This window comes from Chiroxiphia lanceolata, chromosome 3 (assembly GCF_009829145.1).
Source record: "Chiroxiphia lanceolata isolate bChiLan1 chromosome 3, bChiLan1.pri, whole genome shotgun sequence".
Lineage (NCBI taxonomy): Eukaryota > Metazoa > Chordata > Aves > Passeriformes > Pipridae > Chiroxiphia > Chiroxiphia lanceolata.
Window position 1 is genome coordinate 40,648,935 of NC_045639.1, and position 10,272 is coordinate 40,659,206.

A 10,272-nucleotide genomic window follows, 5' to 3' on the forward strand; every position below is an offset into this window, starting at 1 on the left:
CTGTGACTCATTCAGTTATTTTATGCCTATATAAGCTCATACTTGTACCATATTTTCATTGAATTTCATGATATAAAAATAATGCTTAATTTTGAGTGTAATGCATTCTGTATAAAGACAGAAAGATATTTAAAAGTATAATGGTAATCATCTGCCTATAGCACAAGATATTATACCTGAATGCATTTTATTGCCTTTCTTCATTATATTCTCTGAAGCAGTAGCAGGAATTTGGAGACACAGTAATCATTCAAGCAAGAAATAGAATAGATGAAGTAGTTGACTGGCATATCCTGGACAGTGAGGGTTGGGTGTTTTTTTTTATTAAGCACAGTTTAATTAATTTTTGGACTAATTATGTGGCAGTGGCTGTTCAATATGATAAAGGTAGCTGTTGCACTTAAAAGTATTATACACCGGAGAGCATAATAGGGGGCTGGAAAGTAAAGTGTTTGGAAATCAAGAAGTAAGAGAGTTGCTATTGCCCTTGCAGCTTTACTATGGTGTGCTTATATACACACTGTTGTGGGCAGTGGTATGTGTTCGTAGGCAGTGCTCTGCGCAGGACCTTCCTCCCTCAGATCATGGGATGAAGCTGCTTGCAGAATGAATCAAGGCTGTGGAAGGAGAAGGGCTAAAACCAACTCCTGTGCCCATTGTAGGAACTGGAAAGTACTCAGCAGATGAGTCGGAAAGGATGAGCTCATGGCTAAGGCAGATTAATTCTGTCCAGGATATAGTTTTCCTATCACTGCCTCAGTCACAGATAACTCTTTTAAGTGCCAGCAATCAGCAACTGTAACTCTGCACACACTTGTAAGCTGCTTTTGGTGGGACCCAGGGCTGGTCCAAGAGCTAAGCTGCAGAAGGTGTTAGCACCCATGACAACAAGTGCTCTCAAAAGCCCAGGCTAGTCATACTGACCTAAGTGTTCCTTCAAACTGGAAAAACCCTGTGTATAACAGTGTGCAGAGGTTCCTCCGTATTCAGGATTGCCCTTCCACATGTTTCATCAGTCTAATATTATGACTGTGAAAACAGAGAGCTTATGGATTAGAGCTCTCTAGTATGTATGAATTTTCACTTTGAAGGCACTGATGTGTGCAGTATGCAGGAGCTGCTATAGTTGCTAACTATTTTGCTTTGTCCTAACAACACTGTAATCTCTAATCTAGCCTGGGACCAGCAGTACAATGAAAACCACCCTTAAGGTAGACCATAGTTCATCTTCTTAAGCTATTTTCCAGCATCAGTAGCCTCTCTGATGCTATAAAATGCATTCAGATAGTATTACTCTTGCAAACCAAACACCAGCATATAGGAAGCCTTGGCACTGTGACAGATCATGAAATTGCAATACTGTTGAGTTGCCTATAGATGCCTTAATGTAGCCTTCATCAAATGGCACTTTGGGTGAAAATATGGGGACTGTACAACAACAAATTGCACCCCATGCTGCAAGATCTATAGTGTTCAACTGGCAAACTCATGTCAGATACTATTTTTTCCTCCATGATTCCCTATTCCATACAATATCCCATTCAGTGGAGTCCTCTGTCCAGTCCTCTGTTTCAAATCACTGAAAGGTGTATCAGTAATGGTCATTCACACTAGGAGTAGGAATCTGAGCTACATCATTGTTTTCACTTCAGTATGTTCACAAAAGCTAGAAATTCTATTATGATTTAAAAGTTCTTTTCAAATGCAAACACTTTCATTTGAGAAACATTTTTTAAAAATATTATTTCTACGTGATTCTTGTAGAATATTGTATGCACAATATTAATAGAAATCTTTACAGGCATTTGGCTAATTTTAAATATGCTTTTCTTTTGGAAGGTGCAGATTCACCAGGCAACCAGGTCCTCTGTGTTATAAACAATTAACGTTCCTAGTAATTAATGTATTATGTAAGTTGTTTTTTCATCAAGTTCATGCAGTACCTTGGTTGTCCATTCAGTGTAAGTTTCATAATCTTAAAAGATCTGCAGTATTACCAGAGTTCTCACTGCAGCAATAATTTTGCTTCTCTGAATGCCTAGGTATTGCTGACCTGTCTGGACTACCTCACATTTCTGTAGGGTGACCTCTCATGTTACCTACATCGCAGGAAGGGAGGTACCTGTTGTTATATGGTCCCATCAATTTAATGTTTGGACCCTACTGCAGCAAAGTTACGTACAAGACTAACAGTGTAACTGTAATTATGACTAAAGGGGGTAGATTTTTCCAGATACACCCATTACATTATGAGCACAAATGGGACTTGATTGTACCAAACACAAAATGCCCATTTTTAATTTCTTGCCAGCTCATCAAGGCTGGCAAGCAAAGAATCATAGTCACTGCAAATAGAGCATTCACATATATGGCTATTTTAACAGTGCCACAGCAAGCTCTGAAGGGACTAAGAGAAAAGCTATTTTGACCTTTGTGAAGGTGCTGACCAAAAAAATAACCATCCCAGAAGACATACAACCAGCAGGAAGACAGCAAGCAGCATAACACTGCACATTTGCACTCTGCATCAAAATATCAGTGCAACTCACTGGACTAGAATTACCTCAACTGTAGCAGAACAGCACTCACTGTATTTGTAGCTCAGGCAACAACTGCAGCATAACATTTACTAGAGACACAATAAGCCTGAAGCAAAGCTAAAGCGTTTTGCCATGCGTTGGTAGGGGGGAAAACACAGCAAAGCTTGGCTTGCCAGGAGGTTTTGATGGCTTGCTGCATAATGAGTCCAGATTTTTTAATTGCTCCCTTGCCCCCAGTTTGGGGTCCTGAAGTATAAGATACAAGATGATGGAAGACTTCACAGGGCTTCCTGGCAGGCAGATTTCACTCAGCTGATAAGGTTTCCCTATAAGACATCACAGAGCTATGTTGAATTATTTTGTATGTGGCCTGAGCTCTTCTGCAAAAGTCTTCAAGACTTAAGTGTCCAGGTGGGCTTAGATTAATACATTCTGCTTTCTCACAGCTGTATATAGCTGCTGAGACTGGAGGCAAGAATAGGACAATGAAGACTGAAGATCTGAAACATGGCAGGCAATGACTGCTTCTAGTGGGAATTAGAGCCAATTTGTACAGAAACACTCTATCTGAACAGTATTTGTGCACTGTGGGTGTTAACACAATTCACAGCCATCTCCAAAGCTGCGTGAAAGTCTTAGCACATAGGCACTCTTAGGAAGACTTACTCTCTTAAAGCAGCTCCCATTAGTTTCTGTAGGAGACCCAAAGTGATACCATGGGAGGTCACAGACCCATTAAAATTTGCAAATGAAAACCATAGCTTCCCATTAATGAAACACTTCTACAGAGAAGCCCAGCAAATTTATACAAAGTTCGGTGTATTGAAGCCTGCTCAGAGATTGCAACTGAGAATAGTCACCACTTTTAAATCAATTGTAGCTTACATGAGCCAGGTGCAATTTCCAGAGCGATCATGTCAATTCTGCAGAAAACCATTGTGCGAGACAAGAATATCAATTGTATGATATCAAAGGAGAGAGAAAAAGCCAATTCCTTTTGAGTTCACATGATTGCAAGTGAAAGACAGTAGAACATCAGGGAACATCGCTTTTAACAGAAACACAGATAGCAGGTGCTTAATTAGACCCAGATCGTGTGTATCTGACTGCAAATACATAATGAATAGGTAGCACTTTCAGATGAGACAAGGCTGATAATCTGCTCTGTTTTTTCACAAAACATTTGTGTATGTAGAGAAGTGATCCTGGCCACAAATAATCACACACTGGATGCTGCAGACCTGCCTTTGGGCCTAAAATATCTTAAAATCTACCTTCAATGACATTGTAGTTTGTACATGACAGAATGACAGAAAAAGACTTTCTGCCAGACCTAGCCACACCAGAGATGTGCAGTTTATATTTAATAAAAACAACCTATAGTAATCTTTTGAATTTCTTCCATTTATTTCCTTCCATTTGACTAAGACGAAGTACATGTCATGTTTAGGATCTATACTTGTACATTATGGGGACAATTTTGTAGAGCTGTATTAACTGCTATAGGTTTTAAAGTTACTTGGCTTTTTGTGCCAAGATGACAGAAAAGAGAGTGAAGGGGCTGAACACAGGAAAGCCGTTGGTGTCAGTGAGAGCATATAAGTATTTCCATTTCCACACAAATGAGACACCAGTTAGGGAACACGCATTACTTCTTCATACAGTTTTTACAGAATCGACTAGCATGTCTCTGGGGATTTCTCATCAGCCTCCAGCCTTCAGGAGAATAAAAAAATCCAGGTTTTTATCTATATGTTGTTCATTTGCCTATACAACTCCAAAAGAGACTGTAAACAGGAGGTCTTTATGACCCAAAGAGGTTTCTGAAAATGCTGCTTCTTGATGGAGATTACAAATATACAAATTTACTTGCATCTTTTCTATACCAGCATTTCCTCTTTCCTAGGATATTCCTCATAAATCCCTGAAATGAAGCTTTTGAAAGTACAGGGAAACACTTCAGCCAGAAGGATGACAGTTTAGCTTTGTCCAGAAACGAACCTGATTTATGATGCTGAAACAAGACCAAGAATTAAACTATGGTCTTTGGAGACTCTTTAAACTGGACAGATAAATTGCTTTTGTACTTGGAAGCTTCTGTTCATCTTATTCATGATGTCTCTAGTTTAACAGCTTAATATTTCTTTGAACAATCATGAGATAAGAAGAGGATTTCAGAATTACTTCATGTCTGTATTGGTAGATTACAGGCTAAGTTGCAGAAGTTCTCTGAACTCAAACTGATCAGGGAATACAGAGATGTGGTAGTTTATCACTAAAGCACTGAAGATTTCTTTTTTTGCGTGAGCTTTTCTTCCTAAATATTCAAATCCCTTTCTTATTCACATACATGTGGACCATGATCAAGTCACTTCTTAACCTTCAACTGCAGTAGGTGAAGAGATTAAATTTTATGTCCTTTTCCTCCCATTTTAAAATCTTCCTTGAACCCCTTTGCACAAAGCATGATACAAGAGTATTAGCTCTAGAGGAGGTTATTTTATTCCTGCAGAGAAACAGCATACTCTCCTCATGTGATTCTCCTCCTGCTTATACATCCTTTGGCACAGTGCCAGGTAGATTCTTTATTGTCACAAATAGGTATTTGAATAGTGCTACGGTACACATCAGAGCAGTGTAACAGTGTGATTCCTTTTCTCCGAGGGGGCAAAATACAAATCCATGAATTAATCACATTGCAGTCCCTCTCTTTATCTTTAATATTTATTGATCATAGACTGTTGTCGTTCTTTAAAAATTAAAAACTGTTTACAGAATATGAGAGGTACATATTTACCTGACAGTTTAATATGCTTCCATTACACAAATGTCTTTAAATGAAAGTAAAAATAGTAGTGATGTATATATTTATACACATACATAAAATATGTACATTAATAGGTATATCAATAGACATTAAATAAGTACTTGTAGGCATAACCACTATGAAAAAAGTACAATTTCAAGATATAAAAAACCTACAGTTTTTAAATATCAAAAAATTATTTTTTGTGACATAATCCTCCCCCACTCAGTTTTCCTGAATTGTTTGCCTTTTGAATGTTACCCCTGAGCTTTTTTTGTTTTTTCCAGAACCACATTCTTTTCCTTGAAGCTGTACTGTGATCATGCCTTGCTCTTATGTAGCTGGAGGAATTAATTTTTAAACTAGGAACATTTTTTTAGAGATAATTTTGTCTAGCAGACACAGAATAATCCTGAGCCTGTGGCAATACCTTGTTTGGAAAAGTAATATTTGGAGATTTGGTAGGTGTTTTGCCACTGGCAGGGATAGCCCTGTGGTATGTGACCTGAAATTCTGGGTGATAATGCAGATCATTTCTGCATACAAAGGAGCTGCTTATCGAAGTCCTTCCCCTGAATTGGGCATGCCTGCAGACTCCCCAGCAGGAAGTTGCACCACTGAACCAAGGGTATTCCATGCTTTCCCTTTCTACCTGTCAATAATTACAGCAGATAACATCATACCTGTGCAAAATGCTGGTCCCTTTGGCCTTTCACAAGCTGGTGGTTCACTGGAGGTCCATGTTTTTCCTTTTAACTTGGAGAGTGTATATTTAAAAAAAAAAAAAAAAAAGGAAAAAAAATCCCAACACATTAATAGATCCAGATTTTTTCCAAACTGAAGATGGTATCCCAGCATGTTATGACTTTATAGAAACTGCATGCAATGTTTGCTGGATTTCTTTTTTCATATCAGTGGAAGGGAGGCTTATGAAAGAATTACCGCAGATTATACAGAGAAAATTGTTTACTGGAGTTTGTTATTCCAAATCTTCATTAGACACTCAATAGATAATTTGGACTCTGAAAACCAGAAGTGGTCTGCAGCTTTTGAAGTTCAGGCTGCTTTCTCACTTGAGGCACTTGAAAACAGGTTTATGTGATATACATATATATAAAATGAAATTTGCAATGGAAACTGCAATCCCAGAACATCTTCCTTTCAAGAGCTAATGAGATTTATAAATCCTATTTTCACATGCCACTTTTATATGATAGATACACATAGCTACACATGAGCAAAATTTCTGGCTATTTATTTCAAGCCTTTTACATCATCTGTATGTTTTCGTCTCCTTTTTTTCCCCCAGTAGGAGAACTTCTTTGTGCTTATTAAGTAGATGCACCTCATCTGTGAGTATAAAGTAAGACAGAAAACAATTAGATATAATACACAACTTCCACAGATCTGCATGTTACTTCCATATTCCATAGACTTTGAGCCATGCTCTTCTGGAAAAAGGAAATTAAGGTGGCTGCTCAGCCTACAGATGGCGGGGGGGGGGGTGTTTCTGTGTGAACCTGAGAAGAAGAGTCTCTTAGCTGCAACTAAAAGATGGAAATATCTGCTAGGAGGTCAAACTACAATGCAAAATCCTGTTAAAACTGAAAAGGAGCACTGAGATATGGGACCTGAGCAGCAGAAGGACAGAGGGCCTGTGATGGTGAAACCACGACAATGCTGGCCTGGGAACGTGATTTTTTAGGACAATCACTGAGCAGCTAGCCATCATTTTGGCAAGAATCATCCTTCCAAAGTTTAAACTAAAATGGAACATATGTAACTGATGAAGATCAATAGATTAAGAGCAGCTGAAAACCAGCCTATTGATTACTTGAAAATAAAAAACACATTTATATAACAAAATGTGTACAAAACTTGGGCGAAGTGAAGGTGAACAAACATCTTCCCTCCAAAGTGATGAGAACAGCATACCAGCTATTTTTCCTGAAGAAGTAAAATTTTCTTCTTGGGAAGCAAGCAAAATTTGCCAAAATTTTCTGTTTTGGCATCATGTATGCTCAACTAATTGAGAGAAGTCAAGGTGTGAAGGCTCTAGTCTCAGAACAGTACTGAGGATTTACTAGACAGTAAAAGCACTCAGGCAGAACAAGCCTCTATATGTCACCTTTTGAGGCAGGGAACAGCAAAGTGTTCAAAGTGATCAGGTGAGACTTGGGTGATATCTACTAACATTGTTGCAGTGGAAAGCTTGAAAAAGAGTCTGATGACACCACCCTCCCTTAAGAGTGTGGCCATGCTCGATTAATGTGCTTCCTTGCTCCTAGCACAAAGCTGGAAAAAAAAAGTATCTGTATCCAGGGAAGAGGCATTCATACTCATTTTTGAGTCAAATGGGCCAATACCATAGGAATGGGGGTGGCAACAGCTATTTGATACCTTACATAACCCTCCCAGTGTTCAAGGATGCCTCAGGAGAACATCAATGAGTTTTGGTCAAATTAAGTGGTTAGTTTTGAACACGCTGAAAAAAATAGGATTAAAACCACAATTTTTTTTCAGGAATGGTTTCTTTGAAAAGTATATTTTTTACAAACTTTTCAATCTTTTTTAAAAGATCAAATTTATAACTGTACTAATCTCTGCTAACACAATAAAGAAAAGGGTGATTAAGAGCTCTCCCTCACAACAGTTTCATACCAAACAGTCTTGTCAAGAACCCACAAACCTGAGCTTTTCCTTTCAGATTAAAGTACTTTTTTCTTTTCCTTTTTTGCTTGGTCATCAAAACAGGAGGAAGAAGCCCAATCCATTAGCAATCCTACCCAGACTGTAGGCAACAGAGAATAATCCATGGTATGAGAGCGCCTTGAGTGATGCTGATTGTACAGAGGAGGCAAATGATGAATAAACAAACCAAAACTACATGCAACTCTTTCTTCCCTCTTTCCTTAGCCCTTCTTTGATCCAGTCCTGTCACCCAAAACATATGATTTCCCACACTGAAAGCAGTTTCCAAAACGGTGTTTATCTATTGCTTCAGCTGCATCATTTTTATACACAGTCTGTCTTTCAACCATCGTGCCAAATACTGCATGGCATTGGCAGGGCAGACACTGTTTGTGCTCTAGGGTCAGTGTTATGAATTTAAGACAGGCCATCTCCTGGCATATCAGCCATTCACCTTTGGAGAGAATTTCTACTGAATACGTGACAAATCTCTTTTCTCCTTCCCTTTTCTTGGATTATGAGTGAAATAAAACACAGCCTATGACATTAATGGTCTTGTAATATTGGTTGAACTATTTGGATGCTAGGAGACACTGCAACTGAGGTAATTTGTTCAAACAATGTATTGGATCACAGGTTTCTTTTTGCTTTTTGTTTTGCTTTTCCCTGTGGGACCCATTTGTACACTGAACAAAGTAGGAGCTTGCTTAATACAGTTATTCAGTGTTTTATCTCACCTTCATTGTCTTGTCAAACCACACAGTATTTCTGTTTCTTTTCATGACAGGAAAACTGTTGCTTCTCCTGCACTTTTCTGCACACTCACACTGCAATATCTGAATACATAATAAATAGGTGTTCATTTACTGCCACAGCAATCTGGTGTTGAGGGATTTTTACTTTCTCTCCCTTTTTACAGGATCAAGAGAAATTGAAATGTCAGACCATCCATTCACAGCGTGGTCAGCTTCAGGTGGGATTTCTCCTTTGGAAGCAATTACATTATAAAAACTTGTAACACATTATAATTATATAGTTCTATAATAGATGTGCTGGGGACATGGTTAAGAGACTGAAATGGTTTATGGCTTAAACATCGTTAAGATCACCAAAGCCCAGTCCCCGCCTGAATATGCCTCCTGGATTTCAGGGAATTGGAATGTGAGTTAAGTCTCCTGACAGGGATTTGAGATAAGATAAAGGTGATACTATTGTCTAATCATCTCAGGTTTAAGGAGAAGTAAACAAGGCTGGGAGGAGGCCACAGCCAACAGGCTGATCCAGTATTACATCATCCGCTGTAAAATTCCCTGCCCCAGGGGAGGTACTAGGATCCCGAGTGTATATAACTCATGAAATCTTTGAGTTTTGTGGACTTCCTCCACAGATCAAGACCATCACTTCAACCAACAGACATCGAAATTGCAACTACCAAGCCTCATCACTGGATCCAACAGGTGGTGACTATAGCTTTCTACTTTTATCCTTTCTTTCTCTTTCTTATAAGTTTTCTTAATGGTTATTTTTATGCTTTTATATTGCTATATTACTATAGGCAATAACAACCAAAACTGTTAACTACCTGTTTTCCTCTGCCACCAAAATTGTTTTAAAATAAGCCCTACATATATACATTTAGAAACACTGACCATTTAGTGTTGTTTCACTCTATTCCGCCTCAAGGGATCTGTTAAAAAGAACCTGGGTTACCCTCTCCTTCTGGGGTAGGTCATAACACATGGTGACACTTGAACTAATTCAGATATTCTAGCCAAACTAGAAGTGCTGTAAAAGCCACAAGGATTGCAGTATTTGCACTGTATAAGTTAGCACCCTCCCTCTCATAGCCCAGTGCCACATCATCTAGGCATGAACTCTAGCTTTGAAGCCCAGTTCCTAGCTGTTTGAAAGTGGTGTGCTTGAGTGTCTATGTCTTACATCAGAAAATAGCAGGACTAAATTACAGGATTTGTCTGCACAGCAAAATGAGGTGTGTCTGCTTCTGCACAAACAAACTGGCACAGCTCATGCCACAGATGAAGGAGACTCAAGCAGGCTTTGCAGTATGTCACCCAGGGAAGGACCCAGGTGATGGTGGATGCTCACTAGTTATAGGGCTATACATGCAGGCAAAGCTTTTTATTTATGGTTCTGTTTGTGGCTTGCAGAAGCAATTACACTTACTAAGTGGTTATGCATGGTAATTCTAAAATGAGGCCACTCATTGTCTGTTCC